The sequence below is a fragment of the Pterocles gutturalis genome, unplaced genomic scaffold, assembly GCF_000699245.1.
Source record: "Pterocles gutturalis isolate BGI_N339 unplaced genomic scaffold, ASM69924v1 scaffold4458, whole genome shotgun sequence".
NCBI classification, from domain to species: domain Eukaryota; kingdom Metazoa; phylum Chordata; class Aves; order Pterocliformes; family Pteroclidae; genus Pterocles; species Pterocles gutturalis.
Window position 1 is genome coordinate 59,004 of NW_010125454.1, and position 11,641 is coordinate 70,644.

Consider the following 11,641-nt stretch of genomic DNA (forward strand, 5'->3'; position numbering starts at 1 on the left):
GCCCCTGCATCCTCCACAGCTTGATATCTCATCAGAGCTGCAGATAACCGGTCATTACAAAACCATATTGGTCTCCCCAGGAGAATGTGGCAGGGTGAGAAAACCTTCATTTTGTCAGGATCAGAGGTGTGTGTAGCTCACACGTGTTTGCAGGTGTCAGCAGAGACTTCCTAAAATGTTTTCTCTGTCCTTTGCTGGAAACAACCCAAACCCTGCCTGTTCCTCAGATGAAGAGGAATTATGCACGTTAGGGATTTCAGTGCCTGTATTCTAGTGTTTCTAAAGGTCCATTCAGAATGAAATCTTCTAAACATAGGAATGATCAATCTGTGTGTGCAGGAGTGGCCAGAAAAGCAGGTGTGATCCCATCTGTATAGAGCCAACTTTTCTGTGATAGAATTCTCGTCTTCAACCTTTGTTCTGTTTGCAGAATGTCCATGGATTTAATTACACTTTCTTAATTCTTTGTAGCCAGTTCCTAGAACTGGAGCCAGTGGGTTTACTGGCAATATTGTCTTTCCCCAATATCCGCATTTAATTCCACTAATAGCAACTGCAAGACCTGCTCTCCTCAGTTGTTATTTTTCTCCCTGTTGTACAAGTTCTGCTATGGTCTACACCTGCAAAGTATGGATGAAAAATGGGGTAAAATAATGCCAAAACCAAATGAAGGGGAGGGAGCAGGTAAAAGTCTGCTGAGGTTGCCTCACATGGCAAAGAGCTACCAAACACTTCTAGAATATTGATCTTCTACTGAGTTTCAACATAGTGAAACACATTTAAAGAATATAATGTGGGTTCCTGGAATCATTATATTGCAATTTTTTTGTTGTTTCATGTTACGAGAACAGCCTTGTTCTTAGAGTCAACAGGAGAATCCGTAAGTGCACCATTCTGGTCTCTCTCAGCAGCATTGTCCCTGTTGTGAAACAGCTGAAGAGCCACGTGTGCAATGTGTCCTCCTCCCCTACTGTCCCCTTCTGTCCGAGCAACTTGTGTCTCTCATACACATGCCCACTCTTATATCGATACATTAGTGATTACAGTTTACAGATGACACACGGCCTGGCTGAGCACTGCAAAATAAAAAGAACAGGTGACTGCTTCAGAGCATTGTGAATCATAGGATAAGACGAGCACGGGCAAACATCTATTACTGGCGTGTAATTAATACTGTCCATGCTGCAGGATGGGCACCCGTACCCTCTGCCTCCAAGGTCTGGAAAGCGATGGGCACCCGTACCCTCTGCCTCCAAGGTCTGGAAAGCGATGGGCACCCGTACCCTCTGCCTCCAAGGTCTGGAAAGCAAATGAGGAAAATGAGCTGAGGGTCTGCCTTCTCTGAGATGGCATGGCCAAAACTGGTGACTTGATTCTTGGTTGCGTGAAGGAGGAGGCATCAAGTGAGTGGAGAGGAGTTTTACCACCTGTTACACAAGAAGAAGTAAATGAAGATAGAAAATCTAATGGCTGGAAGTTGAGACAGGAATAAGGCATAGACTTCTGCCTGGTGGCAGTTCATTGCCCAGAAAATCTACCAGGGCTAAATACTGCATTGTTCCTTACAAATATTTCAAAAAATAAAGATTTGAGCTGTTTAAATGATGGAACTGTGGCATACTGGGAGTCACCCAGTGAATCTCCCAGTATGCAATGGAGAGTGGCAGCGAAAATTCTGCAGTGAAAATGCAGAATACAGATGCTTTTGTAACCGCCCAGGTGGATTGCACCCCTAGATAATAAGTGCTGCATTCCCCAAGGGCACGGTGGCCGTCCACAAGTCCTAGCTCAGACTAGTGGTTACATGCCACAGTCCAAGTCAATAAAGTGCATGAGCTTTGTTTAGCTAAAAAAATCTTCAGGATTAGATGGCTCAACTTCAAATGATCCCCTGATAAGCAGAGGGAAAATACATACCTTCAATTTGCTATTATTTTGAAAAGAAGAACCTAAGGAGAAGAAGGATAACTGTAAGTGTCTGGGAGCAGTTGAGGTTTGGTGGTATTACAGATGGTCCTTCATAACCGCCTACAGGGCTTCTCTGCTGAGATGCTCTGGCTTAAAATGACTCAAAAGATATCTCAATGCCTTTACCTTTTGGGGTTTTTCCACAAAGCAAGAGGAAGATTTGATCATTCAAATGAAAATAGAATAGGACCTGCCTTTAAATGAAAATATAAGGACAGAAGGTCAGCCTCCCTTCTACAGTGCAAGATTTTGTGCTGTGCTTTCACTTGTGTGAGGTGTGGGACTTGGCAATGATCTGTCGGACAAAAACAATTCTGGACTGATAAGTGGGGATAAGGAATAGCAAAAAAATTGGAGAGAAAATGGATGGGGAAAGAAAAAAAAAACCAGTTTATCTTTTTGTGCTCTGTTTAGCTCCCTTTTCAGCCTTCGCAAGAGCATATGGTATTAGTAATGCTATCCTTATGCTGAGGATTTACAGTCATACACAGGACACAACGGAGAAACGCACAAAAAGGGAGGGGTGGATGGCACTGAGGAGCTGTTATTGCCCAGATCAGTGTTTCCTGCAATCCAAGCCACTGTACTTTTCTTGAAATGAATTGATTGCAGTTGTCTGGATGTCACTGGCTGCCTGGCACTAACCCTCCTAGCATCTTCCAAAGTGACTTCCCCCCTTGAAAAATTAAAGACTATTATGTACTTAGCCTCGCTCATTGGGTCTCCCAAGGCACATCTGTGCATTACTACGCCTTATTTTGACAAGGGTGCTTGTAATGGCTGACCTACACAAACGCACTCCTCAGAAGGTAAATCCCATGTATAACTGCAGCTTGTTTCAAAAATAGTTTGATAAAACCTGAAAAATAAAACAATCCTCTTGGCACGTAACAATTATTATTATTTGCTTTAGAAGTCAACTTGCTTTCATTAGATACCAAAGTTTGAAAACAACCTTCAAAGACAACCCTCCTTGCCTCCATCCCCCAAATAAAATGTGAAGGAGATAAATAGATTAGGGTCCTGTTTGCATATTGATAAGAAAAAGTACATTACATCAATGTAACCAAATACCTTATCACAGCCATTACAGACTTCAAGGTCTCTATTAATATGAGGACAAGGAAAAACTTTAGTGGTGAAATCAGGTAATTAACAGGGTGGCTTTGGTCCCCTTCAGTTTTTGTGATGTGATGTGAATTACTATGCATCACGGCTTTAACGAAGTTGGTCATGGTATCCTCTCAGATTATTCAGATGACCTAAGGCTCCTTAAATTCCTCATGTGTTTTCAAGTGACTCACATGCAGAAACATTTCCCCTGAGTTGTAGCAAGAACACTGATCTCTGCGAGATTGGACCTGGTGTTTTGTCTGTGCTGTAAGGAAGACCTCACAGTGTGTTCCCACTGTGGTGGGCTTTGATTTTTGAAAGATATTCAGCTAGTAGGTGACCAGAGATATACAGAGGAAACATAGAATAAACTCTGCAGGATGATGAGGAACTATATCAAATTCTTGTATGTCGGTGGCAATTTTTAATGGACTCGTGACTGTAACGCAGCATGTGTAGTGGTGTTTTTGTTTTGTTGCCTTTCTTGTCTTACAGTTTAAATCCAGAACATTGAGTCATTATGTGATGCCTTAAAATGCATTTTTCAAGTGTTTTGTCAACTTCCGTGAAACTTAAAAAACTATATAAAGAGAAGACCTACTAGATTAAGAATTTCCCTTTCTTTCCAACATCATGTCTAGTGATCTGGCTAAAGAGATTTGAGGATATGCGAGGAGGAGGGCTTTTCCAGGTGATATTCTGCAGCCTCCCTGGTGACAGGGTCATGCTGAAGGCCAGGAAATATTTTCTTTTCTTCAAAACATCTTTCCAACTACTTAGACCCAAGTCCTCCAGGTTGTTCAGGTTCACCAAACCCCTGTTGTGGTGGCCTGGCCAGCAGTGGAGGTGCTGCCTGGTGGTGGCTCTGAGCTCCTCACAGGGTGCAAAACCGATGGGAGATGTTTTTTCACAGGCTCTACAGAAACCAGCCCACTGAGCAGAGATGTCCAAGTTGGTCACTAAGAAAAGCCATGTTCCTCTAGGGACTAGGTGCCTCCCTAAGCACTGTTTGTGTCTTGTAAAACGAATAAATCACTGTGACCTCTTTCCTAAAACATGAAGTTTATAGAGGAATCACTCCAGAAAGGAACTTCCTGGTATTATTGGGTCTCTAATGTGTGTTTGCTCTGGGCATGCAGCAACCCCTGCCAGCCATTCTCCTTCGCTTACTGTTGAATGGTCTATTCTAAGGCATTGATGGTCTCACTCTAACTGCCATATATCCTATTTTTATTATTATTTATGTTACTGGCAAGGTTATTAAGGAATTTCTGGAGTATTAAACAGCTTGCTTCCCAGTGGGGACCTCCCTGGGACAGAACAAGTCAGACTGACCCTAGGGACCCTTGTTATTTCTAGGTACATAGTGCATGTTCCATCTTTAAGCTGCCAGTTTAGCATCTTTCATCACCACCAGTTACCAGCCTTTTTTTTTTCTTTTGTTCCAAACCTCTGTAATACAACATGCAGTCACTATCTGACCCCAAGCACCTCTACAGTAATATGTAATTCAAAGAGAGTTACAGGCTGTGAGACAGGTCTGCTGATGCACCCTGAAATAATAACACTGGGAATGCAAGTCTGAGATTTTTTAGGTATTACCTGTAAAACTGGCAGGACAAGGTGGCATTTTTCATGACTGGAATTGGACAGGGTTATCAGGAAGAATTGTGCTGCCACCCATGGAAACCCACTGAAATGAGAACAACACTGGAGTGTCTGAACTGGGCCCAGGACGCAGAACTGTGTGGCACAACCGATGCCTTTTGCGTGGTCGCTGCTCAGAGTAGAAGCCTGGTAAAGCAAATTCTATTAATTTGTGCAATGCTATAAGGTAATGTCTGGCACTGGATGAGTTCCCAATACTGTTGTTTAATTTCAAACAGCATTTAGTTCATTTCTCTGTAGGAAAAGTGTGAGCTGTGAACAGCTCTGATCCCACTGCCACTGGGGCTAAACAAAATAAATTATCTTCTGAAGGAATAAAGTTAGATTTGCTTTACATATTAGTGCATTTCAGAAAATTATCACATCAATTAAAATTCATTCTGCTGCACAGCTTGTGTTGCTTCTGTTGGCTCCAAAAAAGTCATTGGGGTACTGTCTCCTCCACAGACTCTTTAAAGGAAGTACTGTGTAATTCTAAAACAGAAATGCATGGGAACTAGCAATACGCGAGTCTTCACAAGCTCAGGGCTTGTATTCACTGCAGATAAGCGTGTTTTTCCCAAATCTCTCAACCTCCTGAGTCTGCAGAACTGGGACAGAAAATCTCATTTGGAAACAAAAACTTGCAATGATTGGTTTTGTTGTTTAATAACATGTTTTAGATCCAGACCAGGTAGCTTTCTCTCATCAGGTTTCAGAGCATGCATAAATGTGAAAGCAGCTTATACATGGGCTAAACCAGAGCTCACAGAAATTGTGAAAGCATGACAGCAAAGACAGATTGTCTTCAGAGGGCCTTGGGATGGTGCTCTGAATTTTCAAACCTCCAGGGTAGGTTGGCAGTTTCACTTCCAAACCATGTAGACATTTACCAGACCAGCAAATAGAGAGGGAGAAGGGGAGGAAAAAAAAATGTTGTTATAGTTCAAACTATAGAAAGCCAAAAGGGGGACAGGGAGAGAAATCTCCAGTTCATCTCTACTTTCCTGTCTCTGCTGAGGTCTATTATTTTTGGACAACCACTCTGTGAGTCTTGGCATCCAATGTCTAGAGCTCCAGGGTAAACCTACAAGGCAGGCTGTACCAGGACCAGGGTGACCAGTACTCCCAGCTCTTTCCCGCTTGTCTGGGAGCTGGGTTGAGCAAAGACACCCAGTCTCCAAATCTCTTTTCCACTTCCTAGAAACCAGGAATATCAGTTCCACCTGGAAAGTGGCCAGCAAAGCAGCATCTCTTTCATTCAGCAGCTACTGGGGACTAAGGGAGCATCTTTATGCTTTCAAGTTTTCTTCTTTTGGAGGCTGAAGGGAATTAAATTGCTTTGGGAAGGGAATTTCTCAATCCAGGATGTCAGTGTTGCGAGGAGGAAGTTGTGAGTTTTGTTCAGCTCCTCATCTGACTTGGTTTTCCTGTCCAGCCACCTCAAAGGCTTCTGGTTTTATTTTCTCTGGACAGTAGCAGATTTTGGTGTCCTTTTCATGCATTATCTTAGCTCCAGTGGTGTACACTGAGTGCAGCATTTCTATGCAGATCCTATTTTGTAATGTCAGTAATGATTTCTTTTCATGTTGATTGTCGTCTGCCTGGACCAGCCACTGGGACCTGAACAATGGCAGGTTTTGTGGTGTGATATTCGACACACAGGCTGTAAAGAAGCTGCTGTCTAAGAAATGGTCAGACACAAAAGTATGCTTTGTGACCTTCCTTCTTCCCCTCCTCTTCACAAATTGCGTAACACAATGAAATTCACCTTGGGTCTTGCACTTTATCTGTTTCCGATGGGTTTTTCATTTCCAGATTTCCCCTGAAAAATGACAAAGAGAGTGTAGGAGTGTTATGGGATGTGACACAAAGAAAGCCTGCAAAATTGCAGTCAAATAAAAGACAGGAAAATAGGTAAAAGCAAAATTTGTGTATATTTAACAAAGATCTAGCTAGCAAGTCCCATGTATCAACTGTCAGCATGTCCTTCCCAAATACACGAGTGAGGAGCTGTCCTGGGGAACAGCAATGCAATGTTCTCAAAGTTTCTTTTTTCTTTCCCCTCTCAGAAAATCCGGGACTCCAACCTGAATGATTGTTTCATGATAAATAATATTAGCATTTAAATAGCCCAGCATTGTAGTTAGCAACTGGGTGAGAGTAATGGGAGGATGGCAGTGCCGGGTTCACACCTCTGGCCCTGGCCGTTATTCACCGGGGATGCTACCGCCTCCTTCCCTCAGCTGGGTGAGGAGGAGGCAGCCCTTCTCCCCGCTTTGTTTAAGATCTTTACAGGGATAATGAAAATCTCCCTGCAGCTATAAAAAGCTAAAATCCTAGGCCCGTGTTCTAGGTTTTGCCTACAACCATGTATAAGCCCGTGTCTTCTACTTGGAATATTAACCTGATCAAGTAACCCTCGACAAACTGCTTGAAAGACATTTAAAAATTTTCTTTTTGTTTCATTTAATAAGCTTGACGTGCTCTTGCCTATAAGGAGACTGCACAGAATATGTGTATACTCAGGTGTCCTTATTGTCACAGTTGATATGTTGCCATGGAGGAAAGCTATTAATGAGAGGAAATTAAATTAGATTACCTCTGTGCCCATTTATCTGCACACAGCACAGCTTCAGTCTTAAGGAGAGGGAGTTCTTGTGGGAAAGCAATTAATAGATGCAGGTGCACAGGGAAAAAAAATGCATTTCTTATAGAGCTCTGAAAGATGCAGATGGTATTTGGGTTTATGTCACTCTTTGGCGTGCTCATCACCAAATTTCATAGATACAAGGTGATTTATTTTGCACAAATTTCATAATTAGCAAAATTTATTGTTTTCTCCAGAATTCTCTTCAAAAGATAACAGAGATGCAGTTGTTTAAGGTAGGGGATGTAAATCATTTGCAGCTCATGAAGAAACCTGTTAAAGATATCACAGTCCTGTCTGATGCAGTGTCTCATAGCAGCTTGTTGGATAAAGAGGAGATGTCCTAATGCCCGAAAATCCTGGGGTCTTGCTGCAGCTCAGCGCGATGAGAGGCAGCCTAGGTAAGATGAATGTGTACGATTAGCGGGAGGGGAGAAGGCTGTATTTAAAATAAAATGGATCTTCACAAAGAAGGACAGGAGGCCATGGGAAGAGGGCCTGTGTGTCAACAGGAACTTTCTGCCCCAGGTCCGTGGAAATGAAGAAGATGAGACAAGGATAAAATCTAAACCAGATCCTCAGGACTGGCAGATTTTTTTGGTTGATTTTTTTAGTTACTGGGCCCTTATTAGAGTCCAGTTTGAGATGACAGCTAGGCTGGCCGGGCACTGCTGGCCACGGGAGGCAGCTAAAGTGTCACTGCAAGGAGGTCCCCATGGGACCAGTTCAGTGGGCACTGGGATAACCAGCAGCACATCATGGCCCCTGCTTTAGCTGGAGGGGCTGTGGGGTGTCCAGACTGCAAACCAGGTTGGGAATTGGCCCAAGTAAAACTAACCTCACCTTAATAAGAGCTGTAATTTTTTTTTTTTCATGTTGAATTATAATTCTGGGTTCTGAGGTCTGGGTTTTCACTGTACAGACTTGCTGAAGAGTTCACCCCATTGCCCCCCATGATTTTACTGGAGCTGGTTTTTATACCAACTTGAAGGAGTTAAATTTGCCCCTGAAGAGGTCCAGAGCTGGAGGTAGCTGAGAAGGACCTGGCCCCGGGGAGCGGGACCCTCCCCTCCTGCAGCCCCTCACAAGTACAGCATCACAGCCTATGGATTTCCCTCGTTTTGATGCAGTTAACGAGGAACGGAGACAGATTATTAGCCTTTTGAATCTCTGACCAATCAATTCTGACTCCGTGACAATACTTAGCACTTATTTTGCTTCATGGGGTGACAGATGAAATATTTTCTAACTGTAGCAATTATCCTCAGTTTAAAAACAAGAAAATTGAGCCCCAAGGTCACCAGAACGACAAAGTCAGGTGCAACACGAGGTATTATCTATATGCAGTAAAAATCCATGTTGTGGAATATAAGCTCAGTAGGAAATGGCACAAACAGTTTATTCTGGAAGTAAACTCAGTAGATTATGACAAAACTAACTCATATCAAACACATAAATTACACATTAATAATGTTTTAACAATAAAAAAATATAATTATTTAGGTACCTGTGTCACCCTAAAAATTGTTGAGATTTTTAAAATCCTGGACTTCTAAATTTCTTGAGAGCTGTATTAAATTAACTTGGTTAAAAAAAAAAAAAAAAGTACAGTATATTTTCTGAGGTTTTATCACACTGAAGAATTAATTAATGGCCACTTTTCTTTTTTTTTTTTTCTTCTCTGCTCAGCCATAATCCAGGCAAAACCTGTACAATAAAATTTGCTTTTGGGCTGAAATCCTGTATGACAGGTTGCAGCCCTGAGCAAAATTTCAGAGATGAGCCACGTAAGCCCTGAAAATCGGAGCTGATCATGATAACAATCACTCTCAAACCTTTAACTCTGCCTGTGCTAGTGTGTGTCACTATAATACAATTTTGTATGTTAAACAACAGATGTCAAACAGAAGAAAGGAAAGAGGCCTTTGCTTTTCTTCTGTTGTGGACCTTGTTCTTCCAAAGCAGCCATTTTTTCAGTTGCCATGACAGTGTTAATAGGAGTTTATCATTTTCCCATGCCTGCTGCATACTAATGAGGGATCAATTCATGAATGTTATCTGTAAGGCTAAGAAGGGTCCAGCACCACAGTCTCTGCGGTATTTAGCACTCGGAATGGCACCTCCGTCCCCAGCCCCGCGGTCACAGCGCAGTTTTCCAGGGAGCAGAGTTTCTGCTGTTCACCTTTTATCCATCGCGGGATGGGGATATGCAGCAGACAGAGCTAACGACCCAGTGTAGCAACCAAAAAGTTTGACTTGCTATTTCCTGGTTTGTCCCAGGGAAAAGTGGCTGTGAAATATTCACAGAGATAAGGGAATTGCCTCAGCTGTGTCATGGGGAAAGCAGAGATTTCTGTGAATTTGATTTAACTCTGGCACCTGGAAACTTTTTATTTGAGTACTTTGGTTTAGGCAGTTGGTGAAGAGGCAAATTACACCTGGTGCAGGAAAGTGCTGGAGCCTCAGAGCCCTCCTGTCAGCAGCATGTTGTGTGCAGTGGGACTGATCCTGCTCCCACCACCCATTTTCCTCAGCTCCCAGTGGTGAAAATAGATGAAGAAACTGAGATTAGGAACTGATTGGAGAACTGGTAGAGGCATGATTGAAGCCGTGCAAAACAGTTTTACTCTAGAAGTTGAAGAAAATATTGTAAGTTTCACGGTAGAAAATACAGTACAGCATCATACGCTGGAAGAACTTGGTCCCAGCCATAGAGGTTTTTCCTACTCATCAGTTCACCAGCTGCACTGGGAAATATGGTTTTGAATCAGTGATTATTCATATTTATTTTTTCATTTGTTATAGGTAGCAAGTGAGAGCCAAACAAGGTCTTATTTGAGCTATATAAGACTTTCCAGAGACATGATATATCGTCACACTTATAATACCATTGACTCCTGTATGTAAATCTTTCAGCTGCTTTCTTTGTTCTGCTTTTTGGGTTTGTTTAGCTACTATAAAAGGCCAAAGAAATGAGGGGAGAGAGTTTTCCCCTTTTCTCCACCCCAATAATAAAAATAATAAAAATAAAGTATAACAAAATATAACAAAATAAAAAATAACAATAATGAAAAAAAAAAACCTCTGCAAGCATTTTGGGCTTTTTTTCTTTTTTGTTCTTTTTTTTTTTTTTTAATTTGCAGTTGTTCTTTTATCATTATCTTCAGGAAGCAGCATTACCATGTTGCAGATAAGAGGCACATCCAGATGTGCATATCAAAGGATGAACAACTACTTATTAAGAAAAACTTCTTTTACTCTGGGCAAGGTTCAAAGGAATAGTAAAGTCCATGGCATAAGCGACAAAACTGTCTGGCAATTCTGTGCATTGTCAACCTAATGCACAGAACTGGGGGAGAAAACACTTTTGTCAAAAAGAAATGGTGGCGAAATGCACGTAGGAAGACAAAAAGGCACTCAGCTTAAGGGGCAAACAGCCTTCTGAGCATTGACAATATAACCCATTCCTTTAATTCTTGTGCAATAAAATTTTTTTTTTTTTTAAACAGTTGTTGAAATATGGGAGGTTTTTCTGTAATCTGTTTTTAACAAAAAGTTCCCAAAGTATTTGAAGTTTTTCATGGCTATATCAAAAGATTTGTGTTGTACCCACGTTGCCTATTCAGAAAATGGATTTTTTGGGGGTGGAAGACAGATTAGGACAGACTCGTGTGTTCCTGTTTCTATATTGCTGAGCAATGTATGGGGTTGCAGTGAATGTACAGCAATATGTTGATGTGTTACTTATCATCTTCAAAACTATTATCTTTAAAACTAAAGGAGAAGTAAGTTTAGTTGGATGTATAACTGTGCAGCTCTGTAATCGTGGCATAATTCAGAATTTGGATCTGGACTTGAAGTCATCTTAAGCAGGATGATTCCTTCTCTAGCTGTTATGAGTACAGTCCCTCAGACCTCCCTGACTGCCTTGCTGAACAAGTACAGCAGAGAGACAAGCTGATGTTAAATGGTTTTACTGGTAAACTGGCTACAAACACAATTTTTCCCTTTTTTGCTTTCTCATATAAAGCCAGTATAAATCAGCCAGTGAAACCTCCTTTCTTTGCGGATGCTTATCACAGAACATTAGCGGGGCAGAAGAAGATTTAATGCAGTAAGTGCTGTTCCTTCTAATTCAGCTCTAGGATTTGACCACTAGCATGGTGCTGTATGTAGCACACTCCAAGCTAACCTGGAGCAAAAGTACCAGCATCACCTTTTGTGCATGTTCAGTGGTAGAGCCAGGGGTTTAGATCTGCTGAA